Below are 20494 nucleotides of genomic sequence, written 5' to 3'. Positions count from 1 at the left end.
GCCATTGTCTCCACATCAATGATACAATTTCTTCCACTGCTCGAGTCACAGTAATTCTACAGTAGAATACTGCTAAATCCACTCTAGTCCATATTTTATGTGAATTCCCATTTATATAAGACCTGGCTAAGGGGTGAGGACCCAACCTGAGTCATGCCCTCTGACGAAGTCGAATCTAAACAGGTAATCTAATCAAAGACATCTCGGCTTTATTTGATGCAATTAAAGGACATCACACCCTGGGGAATAGATTAGTTTACAAACATAATTTTTTTCTTTTTGGATCCATGAAATCTCAAACTGCTATTTTAACTATCATCTATCTATCTATCTATCTATCTATCTATCTATCTATCTATCTATCTATCTATCTATCTATCTATATCATCTATCCATCCATCTCTATCCTCTCTCTCTCCTCTAAACATTTGAGAATAGGTTGTACACATCACACTCTTTGGAAACATGCTTCCATGTACATTTTCTAAAAACAAAGAGATTGATTTATGTAACCACCTTAAGTACAGTTATCAAGTCCAAGGACTTTAACATTGGTAGAAAGTTTGTAGCCCATATGCCAATTTTTCTTATGTCTCGGTAATGTTCTTTTGAGCCTTTTTCTCCTCCATTATTGGACCCAGTCCAGGATCATGTATTATAAAATGCATCCATCGTAAGTGTTCCCCTGGATGAGTTTTGACGCATGTACCTGCCACCCCAAACAAGATGTAGCCTGCTTCCAGCATCCTCGGAAGTTTCTCATGCCCTTCCCAGGCCCCGTCTAAGAGATAACCTCTTCTTGGATACAGTTTTAGTTTTATACAAACCGATGAATGAAATATGGGAGTGGTATGGAGGTGGCAGTGTGGTCTAGTGGTTAGAGCCTCACCCTGCTCCAAATCCCACCCCCTCTACTATTACAGGTGTTTTTATTTCCCCCCTCTCAACCTCAGTCCCTGCAACTATAAAGTAGGGTGAATTATAGCACCTGTAGGCATCAGGCTGTGTGAGGGTTAAATTAATGAAAAGAGATAAAACAAGTATACCATGTGGCAAGTGCCCTAAAAGTATTGTTACTATTAAAACACACACACAGAGAACTTTATAACAAATGCTCATGTATCCACTACTCAGAAATAAAGTGTTACCATATACAATTGATGCCCAATGGATACATTTGCTGCAAATTGATACAGTTGCTATAAATAGATCCAAACTCATACAGTTCTGCATATGTCCTTTTCTTTCCCTCCCAGGAGAAGGTGAGGGTGGTGATTCCTGTTCTAAGACTATTTCTCCACTTTTCTCACATCTGGGGTTGTATCCATGGATGACACACAACGTGACTGTGCAGGTTTTTCATCTATTTCTAACTAGTACAATCTCGGGTCTGTCCCTTTGCAACTTGCACTGGTAGCTCAAGGGAGGTTTTGCTTGCTCTCTGTGTAGATTCAGGTGTTAGTCCAGCTTTTTAAATTGCAGCCTGTGACTTAACCTCCAGGGGCTGTGTCGCAGTTTGATGTGGTTATGAATTCCAAAAATAGATATTGGATTATGTTTATGATCTGGTCTGTACCTGGGCGTGATTGAGTTACGATTAGGGCTTTGATTGGGCCACGTGATTAGGGGGTCCCACCAAGGGGTGGGGACTCACAGATAAAAGGCATGGCAAAGGACAGAGTTGGGGGTTTCTGATGCTGGAGTTTTGATGTTTGTGTTTGATGCTGCAGCCTTAAGCTGGAGCCCCAAGAAGTGAGCTCCCAGAGGAAAGAGAAGCCAGCCCCAGGAAGAGAGGAACCCTGAGCCAGAAGAACACAGAGGAATAGAGACAGCTTCTTTAGACACGGCAGAAACCCCAGGGAGACAGACAGAGCCGTCCCCCTGATAGTCTCCAGCTGCCCTTGTGGAGAGAGGCAAAGCCTAGACAGCCTCACAGTCTACAGCTGACCTTGTGGAGGAAACAGAGGAGCTGAGCTCAGAGGAACCCAGGAAGCCTGAGCCCTCGCAGGCATCCGCAGCCATCCTGCTTCAAATAGACTTCGGTGAGGGAAGTAACTTATACTTTATGGGCTGGGATCTGTAAGCTCCTACCCCAAATAAATACCCTTTATAAAAACCAACCAGTTTCTAGTATTTTGCATCAGCAGCCCTTGGGCTGACTAATACAGGCTGTCTCGCTTGTATTGTTTGTTCCTTTTCAAACATCCCAGCATGTGTCTCCTTGGGCACACAGTTAAGTGTCACTAGACGGTCTATAACCTCAGAATGGAAATTCTGGGTCACAGGGCAGGCACGTCCCCAACTGTCCTAGATATTGGGTCACCCAAACATCACCATGTTTCTTTCCTCTTTCAGCTCTTCAGAGACACCCTGTTGGCCCCAAGATAAAGGTCAAGTCCTTCCACCTGGTGGCCCTGGCTCACTTCTCACCAGGCCCCCTGGCCCCCAGCACCTCCTTGCAGGCTCCAGCCTGTTGCGTGGCTCTTCTGGTCCCCTGTGCCCTGCCCTCTTTGTCTGCCCAGCTTCAGGTGTCAGCTCAAGTGTCCTTCTCTGACCCTGACTCCCCAGGTGTGACAGCATGAAATTCGATTGTGAATCCCAGACGATTCTTAGAACGAATCCATTGCCCTGGGCGGGGGGGTCCTTTGCTTGGACTGCGTCCGTAGGGCAAGCTGGGTCTCCACTCCCTTGCTGGGGTTTTATATAAACTGAGAACTGAAGGCGGAAACATGCTGAGAAAGTGAGCCACTGCTTTTTACCCTGCCATGTGAAAGAGGACTCCAAGGTCGGCGACAGCTGAGAGAGAGAAACCCCGAGGGGCCCGGCCCCTGGAACAGCCCAACACCAAGGGGACAAGCCATGCCGTGGACTTGGTCACCGGCAGACTGAGGAGAACGTGGCCCGGAGAAGGAGGCAGAGACCCAGAGGTGGAGCCGTTGCTTTGCCACGTGGCAGGATGGCAGGTCTGCCAGGAGCCAGCCTTCGATGCAACAGCCTCTCTGATGAAGCCTTGTTGTAGACGTTTTCACAGCCCCAGAACTGCACGTTTTTACCCTAATAAATCTCCATTAGAAGAGCTAACCCATTCCTAGTAATTTTTGCATGGGCCACCTTTGGCAAACTAAAACATTTGGCTAGATCGGCTACCCCAAAACACGCTCAGAAAATCCCACCTATCTGTCCATGAAAAGCTCATCAGGATGGGCCACAAATCCAGTCCAGGTGGGAATCTGGAGCAAACAGTTCACTTCTCTACTTGTGTCTTGAACTAAAGGGTCCTTGCATCCACCTCGGGGCAGGGACAGCGCAGAGCCCTGGGTTTGAATCCCAGCGCTGCCCCTTACCAGCTGTGTGACCCCAGGCATGTGGCTTACCCTCTCTGCGCCTCACTTTTCCTTCTCTGTAAAACCCTTCCCAGGGCTGTCGTGGGAACTGAAACGAGTCCCGGGCCCGACCTGGGTTGGGGTGGACCCCTCTGCGGTGGGAGCCGCTTGCTTCTGACTCAAGCTCCGGCCCCATAACCTCAGTTTCGGGTCTTGCTCCTTCCGGGCGCGGCGGGGCTGGGGAGCGCGGCTGGGTCTCCTTGTCCTGCCAGCTCATTCCCTCAATTCCCAGGGCCATAATGGGAACCACATGTGCTGGCCTCGGGCCGGCCCGCCCGCCCCCTTCCCGCCTCCTCTTCCCCCAGGGGGGCCCCTGAGTCATCTGGTCCACCTCGCCCCGCTTTCCCACGCTGCCCTGGCCCGAGGCTCGCACATCAGAGGGCGTCTGCGCCTCTGCGGTCCGCTGGTGGGTACGCGCTCTGCCCATGCTGCGCGGGCGTGCGAGTCTGAACCGTGTGTCCGTGGCAGGTTCCCCGCACACCTGTGCTTCCACGTGTGTGTGTGAACTGCTGCCTGTTTTGTGCGTTGTACGTTTGTGGGTATGTTACTCTATGAACTATGTTTCTGTATTACAAGTCTTTTTTTTTTTAAAGATTTTTTATTTTATTTATTTCTTTCTCTCCCCTTCCTCCCCCCCACCCCCGTTGTCTGTTCTCTGTGTGTATTTGCTGCATCTTTGTCCGCTTGTGTTGTTGTCAGCGGGCACAGGAATCTGTGTTTCTCTTTGTTGCGTCATCTTGCTGCATCAGCTCTCCGTGTGGGAGACACCATTCCTGGGCAAGCTGCACTTTCTTTCGCGCTGGGCGGCTCTCCTTACGGGGCGCACTCCTTGCGCGTGGGGCTCCCCTACACGGGGGACACCCCTGCGTGGCAGGGCACTCCTTGCGCGCATCAGCACTGCGCATGGGCCAGCTCCACACGGGTCAAGGAGGCCCGGGGTTTGAACCGCAGATCTCCCATGTGGTAGGCGGACGCCCTAACCACTAGACCACTGGGCCAAGTCTTGTATTACCAGTCTGTGTGTGTGAATCGTCAACTTGTCCTGCGTGTTTCGGTATGGGGTTGTGGGTGCGTGACTGGGCGAGCCCCGCGTCTCTCCTGGGGAGCCTGCGTGTGAGCGGCGTGCCTGGACTGTGCGTTTTGTGTGTGGATGTAAGCAGAGCCGGGGCTCATGGATGTGTGCGTTTGCTCACTGTAGCCACGAGGGCGTGTTCCTGGGGATCTGAAGCCGGCTGATCACGGACTCTTCTTCTACCCTCTGCTCTTTCCATGGCCATCGAGCCTGCACTGTGCGTGGGGCGTGTTGCCCCCGGGTGACTGGGGCGGGTGCTGTGTGTGGGTGTCGGTTCGCTTGAGGGCAGGTCTGAGCCGGTTCCCACAGCTGGGCCATTCAGGGAGTGCGTGTGACTGTGAGTGTGTGGAAGCACGAGTGTGACTGCATGAGTAAAAGCATACACGTGAGTGTGACTGTGTGTGAAAACACGCATGTGAGTGTGTGAGTGTGTGCGGAAGCGTAAGTGTGTGACTGCAAGTGTGTGAAAGCATGAGTGTGTGAAAGCATGCATGAGTGTGTGTGGCCGTGAGCATGTGAAAGCATGCATGTAAGTGTGTGTGACTGTGGGTGTTTGATAGCATGTGTGTGTGAGCGCACGAAAGCAGGCATGTGAGGTGTGGGGCACGTGTGTGAGCGTGTGGGGGCAGGTGTGTGAGTGCAGGGCAGCCGTGTGAGCGTGGGCAGGCGTGTGAGTGTGGGACAGGCCTGTGAGCATGTGAAAGCAGGCGTGTGAGTGTGGGGCAGGTGTGTGAGCGTGTGAAAGCAGGCGTGTGAGCGTGTGGGGCAGGCGTGTGAGCGTGTGAAAGCAGGCGTGTGAGTGTGTGGGGCAGGCATGTGAGTGTGGGGCAGGCCTGTGAGCATGTGAAAGCAGGCGTGTGAGTGTGGGGCAGGCATGTGAGCGTGGGGTAGGAGTGTGAGCATGTGAAAGTAGGCGTGTGAGTGTGTGGGCAGGTGTGTGAGCATGTGAAAGCAGGCATGTGAGCATGTGAAAGCAGGTGTGTGAGTGTGGGGCAGACGTGTGAGCGTGGGGCAGGCATGTGAGCGTGTGAAAGCAGGCGTGTGAGCGTGTGGGCAGACGTGTGAGCGTGTGAAAGCAGGCATGTGAGCATGTGAAAGCAGGTGTGTGAGCGTGTGAAAGCAGGCGTGTGAGCGTGCGGGCAGGCGTGTGAGCATGTGAAAGCAGGTGTGTGAGCGTGTGAAAGCAGGCGTGTGAGTGTGTGAAAGCAGGCGTGTGAGCGTGTGAAAGCAGGCGTGTGAGCGTGTGAAAGCAGGCGTGTGAGTGTGGGGCAGGAGTGTGAGTGTGCAAAAGCAGGCATGTGAGCGTGTAGGGCAGGCATGTGAGTGTGGGGCAGGCATATGAGCATGTGAAAGTAGGCGTGTGAGCGAGTGGGCAGGCGTGTGGGTGTGGGGCAGGCGTGTGAGCGTGTGGGGGCAGGCGTGTGAGCGTGTGGCAGGTGAGTGAGCGTGGGGCAGGCGAGTGTGAGCGTGGGCAGGCGTGTGGGTGTGGGGCAGGCGTGTGAGCGTGTGGGCGCGGGCGTGTGAGCGTGGGGCAGGTGAGTGAGTGCGGGGCAGCCGTGTGAGCGTGGGCAGGCGTGTCTGGAGGGGAGGCAGTTCTAGTGCTGGCAGCTGCTGGACAGCAAGAAGCGCCCGGGAGGAGAGAGCAGGGCTGAGCGGTGGACCCTGAGGGGCGGCCCGTGGGACCCTGAAATCAGGGCCCGAGCCCCAGCCCCTCAGGACCTTCCCCCACTGCGGGGAGGGAGGCTGTGCTCCTCCCTGGGTGGAGCCTGGAGGCCCGGGCCCCGAGGGCGCTGGCCGTGGTCACCCAGAGGAGGCGGGGGGGTGGGGGGGCGCTGGGGAGGGCTGGAGGTGTCCTCGGCCGGCGGGCCTGCACCCCCCTGGACCCCCAGCCTGAAAAGCCCCCCACTGCCTTCAGTGCTCTGGGTCCTGATCTGACCAGGTGTCAGTCCCAGCTCTGCGACACGCCCTCCCCGGGACCTCGGTCGAGTCTCAACCTCTCCGCTCCTCATCTGAAAACACAGGGTCAACGCAGGGTGGCGCTCTGTGCACAGCCCCCTGGCCCCTGCCTCTTTCCGGGCACACCCCGTCCTCAGCTCACAAGCAGACAGGCCCGAGACGTGAGGAGCTGACGTCCCTGTCCCCACGCATGGCACGAGGACATGGAGGATAAACGCCACCGACACCTGGGGCGGGCAGGTGTGTGTCCTACACTGTCTCCCAGGGGTCCCCTTGCGGCCACCTGCTCAGCCGTGGACCCTGTGCTGGACTGAACTGTGCCCCCCAGTTTGGGCATGTCCTTGGGCTTGGTGGATGGGGACCTGTATCAGCCAAAGGGGTGCCGATGCAAAATACCAGAAATCGGTTGACTTTCATAAAGGGTATTTATTTGGGGTAGGAGCTTACAGATACCAGGCCATAAAGCATAAGTTACTTCCCTCCCCAAAGACTGTTTGGAGCAAGATGGCTGCCGACGTCTGCGAGGGTTCAGGCTTTCTGGGTTCCTATGTTCCTGGGGCTTGCTTCTCTCTGGGTTCAAGGTTCCTCTCTTTCTGGGGCTGGCTTCTCTTTCCTCTGTGTGCTGACTCCCCAGGTCTTCAGCATCAAACTCTTAACATCACAAATCCCTGCATCCAAAGCTCCCACTCTGCCCTTTGCCATGCCTTGTATCTATGAGTCTCCACCCACTAATGATAACTCAATCGTGCCCAGGTACAGACCAGATGACAAACATAATCCAATATTTCTTTTTGGAATTCATCCATGCTATCCAACTGCTGCAGGACCCAATGTCAACAGGACCTCCTGAGGAAGTTACTTGCGTTCAGGTGTGACCCAACTGGAGCAGGCTGCGCTTTCACTTGGATGGCTGGAGTCCTTTATGAGCAGAATGAAATCCAGACAGAGAGAAAGCCATGGGAAGAAACCGGAAATCAAGGGAACCCAGAGGAGAAAGGAGAAGACGTGCTCTGTTCGCGTCCACGTCTTGGAAAAGCCAGGGATGAGGGGTGGCCGGCAGCCAGCCCCAGGGAGCCACCGTCTTTGGGGAGAAAGCATTGCCTTGTTGGTTGCTTCTAGTCTCAACACTGTGAGCCAGTAAATTCCCCATTGTTCAAGCCAACCCATTGCACCGTATTTGATCCAGAAGCTGGGGAAACTAAGACAGATGCTGTCTTGGTTCTTTTCATTCTCGGTCTCACTTCTCTCCTTCCCGTTAGTTTTCTAGGATCATCTCCCAGTTGAACCGCTTGCACTGAGCTCTGCTCCTGGGGTAACTCGGTTGCAGGCTGAACATCTTCCCAGGGAGGTGGAGGGAGTAAATGAGATGACGTGTCTACACCGGTGGTTTTCAACAGTGGGTGCTCATGAGAATCACTCCTGATGGAAAGGGGCCCACTTGCTTTGTTGGTTTGGATGCTCTAAAAAATGATAAATTTGACTACATTTTAAAAACAAGTTTTATGCATGGCTGATATCAGTGTTTAGCAGGGTTGAAAGACAGTTAACAAATTTGGGGGGTGTGATTTTCAATTCCTGTCACAAAGGGTTCATTTCCCTAATATATAAAGAGCTACTACAAATCAATAAGAAAAAGGACTCGTTTTATCCCCTCAAAAGTAGGCACATGAGGGAAGCAGATGTGGTTCAAGCAATTGGGCTCCCATCTGCCATATAGGAAGTCCAGGGTTCGATGCCCAGGGCCTCCTGGTGAGGGCGAGCTGGACCATGAGGACTGATCCCTGAGCAGAGTACTGCCCTGTGCAGGAGTGCTGACTCAGCAGAGAGCTGGCACAGCAAGATGACGCAACAAGAAGAGACACAGGGAGAGACAATAAGAGATGCAGCAGAACAGAGAGCCGAGGTGGCGCTAGAGAGTGATCGCCTCTCTCCCACTCTGGAAGGTGCCAGGATCAGTTCCCAGAGCCACCTAATGAGAAGACAAGCAGACACAGAAGAACACACGGCAAATGGACACAGAGAGCAGACAATGGAGGGAGGGAGGAGAAATAAATAAATAAAATCTTTTTTAAAAAAGTAGGCACATGACAGAAACAGGCAGTTCCCTGAAAAAGAAATACGAATGACTATTGACAAATGAAAAGACGCCAAAGCCCTCCAACATAAAAGAACTGCAAAACGAAAGTATATTAAAATGAACAAAAGTAAGGGGGGAGAATAACTGCTGACTAAAGCAGATTTATTGTTATTGTAGTTAATGTGTTAACTGAGTAGCTTGTAACATCGATCTAATAATAAATTTTTAAACTAAAAAAATACCAATTTTCACCCATTAGATGGGTTTGATCTGTAAAGTTGGCAAGGATTGGAGAGACACTTTCACACATTGTTGCTGAAGCTTATTGGCACGCACTTTCTGGAGGGAAATTTGCACCATCTGTTAGAACTATAATGCACATACACTGTGACTCAACACTTCCACTTTTGGTGATTTAGCTCCTCTGTGTACTTACACATGTAGGAAATAGCACATGCCAAGTAATTCACTGCAGCATTGATGTAACAACCAAAGATTGGCATTAATCCAAGTGCCCATGAAGAGTGACTGATTAAATAAAATTGGAAATACACCCACACAATGAAATATTACACAGTCATAAAAAATAACAAGACACAGGAAGAGAAAGTTCTGTCATTTTTCAAAAATTCTGGGGCCCCAGGGAGAGATGAGCCATTTGCCTGATAGTTTGCAGGTGACCTTGGGAAGAGAACAGACTGCCTAGACTGATAAAGAAGGCCCGGAAAGAAACAAGGCTATGCCAGCCTACAGCTGGGAGAGAGGAAGCCCCGAGGAGAAGGCTGAACGCTTGCCGAGGTCACCCAGCGCCTTGCTTCAACACGTAGCAGCTGGCTTTGGTGAGAAAGTACCTATTACGGTAGCTTGAGTTGGAATTTCCATGCTTTTGGGACTGTAAGCTTTTTACCCCAAATAAATACCCTTTATAAGAGCCAAAAACAGAAAAACCAAGAAGGCTTTTTTTGTGTTGATATGGGCCAATGTCCCAGATATATTGTCGAGCTTTTAAAAAGCAAGTCCAGAAAATGATGTATAATATGCTACCAGTTGTGAGAAAAGGGATGCAGAGAGAAAGTGGTTGTCCCCAAGAAGGGAACTAGTGGCTTAGGATAAGGAAGGAGAGGAAACTATGTACTGTATCCTCTTTTTTTTTTAATTGAAGTTTATCATTCATACATGAACACACATAATAAATGTAGAGTAAAGATTGCAAACTTACAAAATAAACATACATAACATCACACAGGGAAATGGATTTGGCTTAGTGGTTAGGGCGTACGTCTACCACATGGGAGGTCCACGGTTCAAACCCCCAGCCTCCTTGACCCGTGTGCAGCTGGCCCATGCGCAGTGCTGATGCATGCGAGGAGTGCCCTGCCACGCAGGGGTGCCCCCCGCGTAGGGGAGCCCCATGCGCAAGGACTGCGCCCCGTAAAGAGAGTCGCCCAGCGCGAAAGAAAGTGCAGCCTGCCCAGGAATGGCGCCACACACACGGAGAGCTGACACAGCAAGATGACGCAACAAAGAGAAACACAGATTCCCGTGCCGCTGACAAGAGAAGCGGACAAAGAAACAAGATGCAGCAAATAGACACAGAGAACAGACAACTGGGGGTCGGGGAGGGAGGGGAGAGAAATAAATAATAAAATTTTTAAAAACTAAAAACTTAAAAAAAAAAATCACACAGGGGTCTCATCCATCGCCTCTCTACCAACTCTTTGCATTGGTGTGAAACATTTGTTACAAACGATGCAAGAGCATTGTCAAAATATGACTACCTTATCCCTTATCTTACATTTGGTGTATTTTTCCCCCAACCCGTACTTTTTTTTTTTTAATTACTTTTGTTACAGATATTGTGGACTTGCAAAACAATCCTACAGATGTGTAGATTTCCCATACAACTCTACACCCTGGTGGAACATTTGTTACAGATTATGAGATAATATCATCAGACTATTACCACCAGTCATGGTCCATAGCACTGTATCCTCTTTTGTGATTTATTAAATGAAACATTAAAGCAATCATTCGATGCCTGAGTCCTACTCCTGGAGATTCTGACTACACAAGTCTTCACGAAGGGATTTTCACAAAGCATGCTCTGGAGGGTCTAGTGCCTGACCAGATTTGAGCCCCACTGGTTCTAGAGTTTGACGGGGCTTTTGGTTTGTTTGTGTTTTTTGTTGTTGTTGTCGTCGTCATTTATTTTTGCATTCCCCCTCTCATAGTTTATTTGACAAGAACTTGGAGAAAAAAATTCCAATTCACTCTGCCTCAGTGGAACCAGGGAGTTTGTTCAGAGTTGGTCAAGAGAGGAAGGCAGCTCAGAGGCAATCCAATGCCGTGTGGGATGATGGTATCTGATATTTTCTGAGTCCAGGTACTGGACCGCAGAAATGAACCAGAGCAAGTTCCCACCTTGAGAAGCTCCTGACTTGATGGGGAGGGAATGATATACAGTAACAACCTCAACATAATGCTGCAGAAAGCAACAGATTGGCCTTGAGTTAGGTGGAAGTGGGTTTGAAGTCTGTGTCTGCCGTTTATAGCTGGGTGACCTTTGTCAAGTGACTTAACTTCTCTGAGCCTCAGAATTTTTGCTCTTACATTGTGGATAATAATTCCTATCTGGGAAACGGATGTGGCTCAAGCAGTCGGGCTCCCGTCTACCATATAGGAGGTCCAGGGTTCAATGCCCAAGGCCTCCAGGTGAGGGTAAACTGGGCTGCATGGCAAGCTGGCCCAAGCGGGTGCCGGCTCACACGGGAGTGCCGCCCTGTGCAGGAGCGCCACCCCGTGTGGGAATGCCAGCTGACGCAGACAGATGACGCAACAAGGTGACACAACAAGAGACACGGGAGAAAATAAGAGACGTAGCGCAACAAGGAGCTGAGGTGGCACAAGAGAGTAATCGCCTCTCTCCCACTCCGGAAGGTCCCAGGATTGGTCCGCAGAGCTGCCCAATGAGAATACGAGTGGATGCAGAAGAACACACAGTGAGTGGACACAGAGAGCAGACAATGGGGGAGGGGAAGGGAAGGGAGACATTTTTAAAAATTCCTATCTTGCTGTACTGTTGTAAGAATTCAAGGAAATAATGCCTGGAAAAGACTTAGTCCAGTGTAGAATGATTAGTTAGAGCTCAATGAGCGGGGGCCGTTGCCATTAAAGAGATGCTTCCAGACTGCTTTGGGAGGGGACACTGAGCAAATGGCCACACACAGCCTGGGGATGAGGGTTTCACGAATGATGAAATGGGTTCCACATACGGGGAATGAGCATTCCGAGCACGTATCAGTCAGAGTCTAACCACAAGAAACAAGAACCAGAACCAGGGAAGTGGATATTTAAAAAACTTGGGGAGAGCCGGTGTGGTCAGGCCATTGGGCACCCACCTCCCTGGTGGGTCCCCGGTTTGATTCCCGGTGCCTCCTGCAGACAATGAGCAGACAGACCAGACAACCATTGGGGGAAGGGGTTATAAACAAACAAACAAACAAATAAATCTTAAAAACAAATGAACTTGGGGATGGGGCTCTTGGCTGGACTCATAGGATGACTTGCTACAGCACAGCCTCTCTGAACTGGTTCACTCCAAAACGTCTGCCTCTGTTCCTAGCAGGAAAGTGGGGAATCCTCCTTTGGGAGCCGTTAACGTCAAGGATACATCACCTTACAGAGAAGATTAGCATGGCCCCTGCACAAGGATAACACGCAAATTCATGAAGCATTCCATATTTTTAAGTTGGAGAAAAAAAAAGATACATCATCTGGGAAGCGGATGTGGTTCACGCATTGGGCGCCTGCCTACTACATGGGAGGTGCCAGGTTCAGGTTCCAGTATTCTTTTTCTTTCTTCTTCTGCATCTCTTCCTCTTTTTGTCTTCTCTTCTCATCTCTCTCCTCTAGGGTTCACCGGGATTTGATCCTGGGGACTTCCGATGGGGAAAGAGGTTCCCTGTCAATTGTGTCACCTCAGTTCCTGATTTCTACTTTGCTTTGCCTTGACTTTCTCCTTTGTCTCTTTTGTTGCATCATCATCTTGCGTGACTCACTTGCGCGGGCACTGGCTCACTGTGCAGGCACTTGGCTTGCTGCAAGACACTCAGCTCACCACGTGGGCACAGAGCTTGCCACGTGGGCACTTGCCTGGGCACTGGTTCACCACGTGGGCACTGGCTCACCACGTGGGCACTTGCGTGGGCACTGGCTCACCTTGTGGGCACTTGGCTTGCCATGTGGGCATTCACACGGGCATTTGCCCCACGGGCACTTGCATCACTGCATGGGCACTTGACTCCCTGCGTGGGCACTCAGCTCACCATGTGGGCACTGGCTCTCCACGCAGGCATGCTTTCTCTTCTTTTTTTTTCAACGGGAAGCCCCAGGGATTGAACCAGGGTCCTCCCATATGGTAAGCAGAGGCCTTTATCACTTGAGCCACATCTGCTTCCCTCCCAGTACTTCTTAAAGAAGATGAGCTAGACAGTAAACTGACACGATGGGCTGGCGCAGTGAGCTGATGGCAACAAGATGTTGCAGTGAGAGGACGCAACGAGGAGACACAACTAGGAAACAGTGAGGGACACAACAAGCAGGGAATAGGAGGTGGCTCAAGTGATTGGGTGCCTGCCTCCCACATGGGAGGTCCCAGCCTCAGTTCCCAGTGCCCCCTAAAAGGAAGGTGAGCAGATGCAGAGAGCACACAACCAAAAGACATGGAGAGCAGAAAAAGAGCTCAAACAACAAGGGGTGGGGGGATAAATTTTAAAAATACACCACCAGAGCTGTAATTTAGAGACTTGGAAGCTGCCATCATTGTCACTTGCAACTGCCTCCCAGCAAAACCTGGTGCTGCTGGTGATTGGCAAAAGGGACATCCCTGAAGGAAAATCCAATGTCCGCACAACTGTACTTGCCTCCCCTCCCCCGAGAAGGCAGCAGAAAGATGGCCTCCGCCGAACTCCCCCACCCATATCTCACGCTTCTAATTGGGGGACTCTAATCAGCACACTGCATTCTAGCTGCCAGGGAGTCTGGAAAACATAGATATTATTCCTATTATTATTTTAAAGGATTAATTTAATTTATTTATCCCCCCCCCCCCCCGCTGTTTGCACTTGCTCTCTGCTCATCATGTGCTCTCTGTGTCTGCTCGTGCTCTTTTTCAGGAGGCTGGGAACTGAACCCAGGACCTCCTATGTGGTAGGTGGGTGCCTGTGTTAGTCAGCCAAAGAGGTGCTGATGCAAAATACCGGAAATGCGTTGGTTTTTATAAAGGGTATGTATTTGGGGTAGGAGCTTATAGATCGCAGGCCAGAAAGCATAAGTTCCTTCCCTCACCAAAGTCTATTTGGAGCAAGACGGCTGCCGACGTCTGCGAGGGCTCAGGCTTCCTGGGTTCCTACGTTCCTGGGGCTGGCTTCTCTTTCCTCTGCGAGCTTACTTCCTGGGGCTCCAGCATCAAACTCCAACACCAGAACCCCAACATCAAAAACCCTCAACTCTGTCCTTTGCCATGCCTTTTATCTGCAAGTCCCCAACCACCATGTGGCGGGCACTCAACGCCCTACTGATACAAGAGGTTTACTTGATTAAGCAATCAATTACTTAATTAATTGATTACTTAATCAAGTAAACCTCTGAATCCAATATAATCTCATATGCCCAGAGGAAAAGACCGGTTTACAAACATAATCCAATATTCCTTTTTGGAATTCATCAATAACAGTGCCCAACTGCTTGAGCCACATCCTCTTCCGGTTATTCATTTTTTTATTGAGAAGGTACCTGGGATTGAACCTGGGACCTTGTACAGGGGAAGCAGGCTCTCAACCATTTTAGCTACATCTGTTCCCTGGAAAACATGGTTTTTAGCTTAGCAATGTAGGAACATATACTAGGAGGTTAGGATGGTGTCAATAGATGGTGTCTAATGTTTTTGCTTGCATAGCAGCCTTTCTCTCTTTTTAAAAAAAAGTTCCATCTTTTCACTCCCCCTCATTTTCTACCCAATATAGTTTTTGGTGAGGGTAACTCTACTCTCTAGCTCGAGGGGAGTGATCTACGAGCCAGGTCTGCCCCGCCACATAATCAATTCTTTTTAGTATATGATTGGCTTAGGGATGGGCAGATGACTCGGGATGGACCAATGAGAGCCATTATCCTGCAGGCTCTTTCTGCTGGAGTTGCAGAGCTTGGAAAGCAGCTATTTCTAGAAACCCTCTTTGTCCACTCTTGGGGAGAGCATGCTTAAAGGGGAGTCCCTTACAGAGAATAGCAGAGATGAGAAATGGGGAGAAATAGAACCCGGATGATTTTACAGAACCCCGAGATTCAGCCATGCCTGGATCCCATGACCCCCGGGTTTTCTCTTTTGCAGTTATGTGAGCCAATGACAATATTATTTTTTACTTGAGTCAGTTCAAGTTGGGCTTTTGCCACCGGCTACCGAAGCAGCTCAGAACAATACACAGAGAGACCAGCTAGAACAAAGGCTAAGGTATAGATACGTGTAGTGTAAATTCATTCGTTCATTCAGTTTTTCTTGATCATCTCTGCCAGGCTCCATGCTGGGTGTGGGAAAACAGAGGTTCCAAGGCAGGGCCTGGAACATGTCCTCTCCTGGGTGGAAACATGAACAGGTCACCGGAGAGAGGAGATAAAGATTGCCCAAGCATCCGTTCAAAAGCCCAGTGGCAGGGTGCCAAGAACTGGCAAGGGGGCGCGGACTTGGCCCAGTGGTTAGGGCGTCCGGCTACCACATGGGAGGTCAGCGGTTCAAACCCCAGGCCTCCTTGACCCGTGTGGAGCTGGCCCATGCGCAGTGCTGATGCGCACAAGGAGTGCCCTGCCACGCAGGGGTGTCCCCCGCATAGGGGAGCCCCACGCGCAAGGAGTGCACCCCGTAAGGAGAGCTGCCCAGCGCGAAAGAAAGTGCAGCCTGCCCAGGAATGGTGCTGCACACACGGAGAGCTGACGCAACGAGATGACGCAACAAAAAGAAACACAGATTCCCATGCTGCTGATAACAACAGAAGCAGACAAAGAAGATGCAGCAAGTAGACACAGAGAGCATACAACCGGGGTGGGGGGTGGGTGGGAAAAATAAATCAATAAATAAATCTTAAAAAAAAACAAAAAAAGAACTAGCAAGGGTCCAAAGTCCCTCTGCCCTGCCTTCGCCCAGCCCAGACCCCGAGGCACCTGGTCCATCAGTTTTGCCTGGTGAGGTCCCTGAGAAGCTGATATCTTTTCACTGACAGTCCACAGTACTGACCGCTGCTCTGACCACAGAGGAAGGCAGACACCATGCCCGACAGAGCATTGGCCCCACGGGTGACTTGGAAGCTGACAGCAGTGTGACCAGCAAGCTGACCACAGGAAGACCTGGTCGTCATGTTGACCGCAGTGGGGCCAGGTCGCCGTCCAAAGGAAGCTCAAGACAATAACCACAGCGCGGCCAAGACGTTGATTATGGCTCTGGGGACCTGACCACAGCACGGACACCGCGGTGACCGCGACGCGAGCGGGAGTGACCACTGGGATCTGCACTGCCGTTCCCTGCCCCAGCAGGTCACCGTTCTGCAGGATCCTGGGTGCAGCCTGACTGGGGACGCTGCCCGTGCCACTGACCACCGCCGCCGCCATGGCACTAACGAGTGTTGGCCAAGCTCTAATCGGGAAAACAGAGCCCGTGCCAGGTGGTTCAACAGAGGGAAGGTAACACGGGGAGTTAGTTCCCATCGGTGTTAGGAGGAAGCCAGCGGGAGGCAGGGAATCCATTCCAGCGCCGTCAGCCGCCATCTTCCCAAGGGCTTAAGATACTAAGGGAGGGAAGTGGACTTGGCCCAGTGGTTAGGGCGTCCGTCTACCACATGGGAGTTCCAGGGTTCAAACCCCGGGCCTCCTTGACCCGTGTGCAGCTGGCCCATGCGCAGTGCTGGTGCGCACAGGGAGTACCGTGCCACGCAGGGGTGTCCCCCGCGTAGGGGAGCCCCATGTGCAAGGAGTGCACCCCATAAGGAGAGCCGCCTAATGCCAAAGAAAGTGCAGCCTGCCCAGGAATGGTGCCGCACACACGGAGAGCTGACACAGCAAGATGACGCAACAAAGAGAAACACAGATTCCTGTGCAAAGAAGAACACGCAGCAAATAGACACAGAGAACAGACAATGGGAAGAAGGGGGAGAAGGGGAGAGAAACAAAAAATAAAATAAAAATCTTAAAAAAAAAAAAAAAAGATACTAAGCGGAAGAAAGGAACCCTGGTGGGGACTGCCCAGTAGGGGCTGAGACCACGGAGGAGACAGAGAAGACCCAAAAGCACTGCCAGGAACACCCAAAATGGAGAGAGAGTGAGAAACGCTCTGGCCTCTATTTGCCTCCCCGCGCTCCAATTTCCTTCCAGGCCTCCTATTGGCTGATCCTCTGCAGGTGCAAGGGAGGCTGGGAAACGTAGTTTGCAGGGGCTGTCTCCGCTAGGACAGCAGAGTGGAGCTGGAGAAGGGTGGGGAGGCCCAGCATACTGACCAAGGCCCGGCCACACAAGGGTGGCCACAGCTTGACCGGGACAGTGACCAGCTCAACGGCCAGAGCCCGAGGAAGACCTGGCTCACGGCCCTGAGACACAACACTACCCAGGCGCTGCTCTGTAGAGAAGGACAAGTACCCCCCACTCCCTGGCCCGTCCCATGCTGACCGCAGCCCCGTTCAACCTGGAGGCACTCCAGGCCAAGAGCTCTCCAAGCACCTCCCTGCTTCTGCCCCGTGCCTGCTGCAGGCTTGGCCTGAGGTGTCAGCGAAGGACCGTCTCCCATCTGGGGAGAGGTGGGAGAGGAAGGATGGGGCGCCTTCCCTGGCTCGTTCTGTTGCGTGTCCCACATCCCAGCGCCCTCGCCCCCACGCTTCATTGCAGCGCTGGCTGCAAAGAAACGCACCTAAGTGGGACAAGCAGGGCCTCTCCACGCCTAGGTGACAGCACCGCGGCGGAACTCAGGTCTTCCTGGAGCCAAGCTCTTCCACCTTGCCCCTGACAAAACCAGCAATAACGTGTGCTATCTGCCTGGCAGATAACGCAGTAGGGTATTTAAAAAAATAATAGTAAGGCACCCCATTCCCATATTTTAGGGCCAGGTCTGCCCACCCCTGGACTTCCCTGCTCCAAAGAAAGCAACGGGGGAGGGCTCTGGGGAGGGAGAGTGGCCTGGCAGACTGGACGGGTGGCGAGAGGCAGATGGAAGCAGGAGAGGCGCCCAGAGAAAGCAGACAGGGCCACGGGCGCCCTTCACGTGCAGATGCCTTCCACCCAGACTTTAATATTTGATCTGCTCGGGCATCTGGTCTCTCCTCTCGGGGCCGTGGAAACCCGAGCCGGAGGCTGTCGCGGGGGTGAGGGAGGAGCAGACGCTTTTAGCCCAGGGCTCCGGGACTGGGCGCCCGGGTGGGGGGGTGGGGAGTGCAAAGGAGGTGCCAGGCCCTCCCAGCTGGCGGTCCCTATCGGCCTCTTCCCTGTCCGTCTGTCTCATTACCCCGGCAATGACCCCCCTCCCCCCCCAACTGCCAATTGCACAGGCTCTGCCTCAGTTTCCCCGGTGGTTCTTGAGTTCTTGAAGGAAGGGGCTCCTCCGTTTCTCTTTGCTACAGCACCTTCCTCCTGCTCCCCCAACCCCCCCCCATACTGAGCCCCTTCCCCCCCTCGCATCTTTAACGTGGGAAGGGTCCAGGGAGGGGAAAATTTACAGACACCCCTCCCCCATTGCGTGCCCCGCCCCCACAGTGGTCTCGCGGGCAGGGGGAGCGGCGGGGTCGTGTCCCCAGCTCCCCTCCTCGGTCTCCAGCCGGGTGGGCGCCCGAAGGCGGGCGGGGCGGGGGGCGGGGCGGGGGGCGGAGCCGGCGAGCGAGCGGAGGGGGGCGGGGCGCGGCGGAATCCCGGCCGCCGGCGAGGCGGGGGAGGCGGCGGCGGCGGAGGGTCGCCCGGGCCGGCCGGGCGGGGTCGCGCCTGGTGGCGGTCCCCGCGCGGAGGCGCCGCCGGGGCGGGCCGGGGTGCGTGGGGGGTGGGGGGCCCGGGCGCCGGGCTGGGGGGCGCGTCATGGGGCCGCCCCCGCCGCCGCCGCCGCTGCTTCTGCTGCTGCTGCTGTGCTCGGGCCTCGCCGGACAGGTAGGGGCCCGGCGGGCAGGTGCGGGCCCGGGGGGCTCCTGGAGAGGAGCGCGGCTCCGCGGGTCCTGGTAGAAACGGGGTTCGGGGCGCCTCAAGCCCCCCGGGGCTGCAGGGGGGGGGGCGGCAAGGGATGGGGGGAGGGGGTCGCGGCGGGGGGGAGGGGCTGGGGCGTCCACCTCGGCTTGGGGGGGAAAAAGGGGGGGGGCGCTCTTCAAGCTGGGATGATTTGGGGGACAGCCTGACCTCGCCTTCTGGGGTCTCAACCCCGCAGGGCCCGGAGCCCCCTCCCTGCCATCTCGCCGGGGCCGAATGGGGCTGGGGGCTTGGACTTCCGGGCGGGTGGGGGCGCCTTGGGGGTGTCTGTCGCTTACCCTGCGCTCCTCCCATCAATGGCGGGAGGCGCCCAGTTTCTGGGGCCCCCCACCTCACCTGCACCTAGGTTTTGGGAAGGGGGCGGGGCTCACGTGCGAGTGACAGACGGGGCGGGGGGCGGCGTGCCGCGCGTGTCTGTGGCCGCGGTGGGGTGTGACCCGGGGGTGCCTGGCTGTGAGCGCGTCTGTCGCACTGTGCCTGAGTCGGGCGCTGGTGGGGAGAGGGGGCTTCGTACGTGAGCGACAGCGTGGGGTGGCAGTGGGCGGCTGTGTGTGACAGTGCCACACGTGTGGGCCTGAGTTGTGTGTCTGAGTGTCTGGCAATAGGACAGCAAGCGAGGGGTGTGTGTGTTGGGGGGTGGGCACAGGCCCAAAATGCCTGTGACCAAGGGTGTGGCTGTGTGCAAGTTTTGGGGTGACGGTGTGCCTGGGAGTGCCTTTGAGTAAATCCCCCCCAAAAGGGGGTGTGAAGGGCGCCGGCTGTGTGTGTCCACGTGCTCCTGTGTGTGTGGGTCACTGAGGTTGCAGCCTGGTGTACCCCATTCAGACTTTTCCCGGAAGCAGCTCTCTCTCCCCAAGGGACCCCCATCTCCCGGGCAGGCCTTCCACCTGTCCTTCATTTTGGGGAAATCTTCTCTTTCTTCCTCCAAAGTGGGGGTGGGGGCACCCCAAGATCTCAGGTCTGCAGGAGGTTGGAGAGAAGGTAGGATCAAAAAATACATTGGTTGCCATATAACGGTGAACATCTGCCAGTGGCTTATGACGTGCCTGGTGCGGTTTCCAGCAATCCTGCACCCTGCTGTTACCTTCGTTATACAGGTGGGGAAACTGAGGCACAGAAAGGCTAAGTCAGTTGCTTGCTCAAGCTCAGCCAGTTGGGGAGTGGCCGAGCTAGGATGGCATCTAGGGAGTCCGGCTCCCCAATCCTCGCGCCTACCCTCTTGTTGAATAATCCACCTCGACTTCCGCGGGTGTGGACAGCGCCGGTGTAGACAGCACGAGGAGGGGGTTTTAGGTAGAAGCCCGGAGGGAGAACGGAAGCGAGTTGGACCCTTGGACCCACCCGGAGTGGGGAGCTGGAGGAGGTGGGAATGAGGTTCGAGTTCAGACGGCGTGAGCTCTAGACCACGAGGAGAGCTTTTGGGGTCCCCTCCCTCACGCCTCCCTTTCCCCATCTCACTACGCGACACTGGGGGGGACGGGGGCCGTGCTCAGCGCCTCGCATCAGGGCAGCATACGGAAGGCGCTCGAATGACACGGGTGCCAGAGAAGAGCAGAGAAGCACGACCACGCGTGAGGGACTGCTGGAAAAAACAAAAAAAAACCCACAAAAAACAGAAAGGGCCCGGAGCCAAGCGTGGCTTTGGTTTCCGAGGTGGATCCTTGAAACTGCCATGTGGGGCTCCTCCCTCGACCCCTGCTAACCCCTAGAGACCCCCTGGGGACCTCTAGATTTCCTGTCCCCTCCCCGGCA

At 53.6% G+C, this 20494-nt stretch overlaps 1 pseudogene; it reads left to right on the top strand.

Annotated features, from left to right (window-relative positions):
* Window positions 1–12159: 12159 nt before the first annotated feature.
* Window positions 12160–12233, top strand: LOC111765290 (U6 spliceosomal RNA; annotated as a pseudogene).
* The last annotated feature ends 8261 nt before the right edge of the window (window positions 12234–20494 follow it).

Source organism: Dasypus novemcinctus, chromosome 30, assembly GCF_030445035.2.
Source record: "Dasypus novemcinctus isolate mDasNov1 chromosome 30, mDasNov1.1.hap2, whole genome shotgun sequence".
NCBI lineage: Eukaryota > Metazoa > Chordata > Mammalia > Cingulata > Dasypodidae > Dasypus > Dasypus novemcinctus.
Note: the sequence above shows the minus strand (reverse complement) of the source record. Positions and strands in the feature narration are given on the sequence as shown.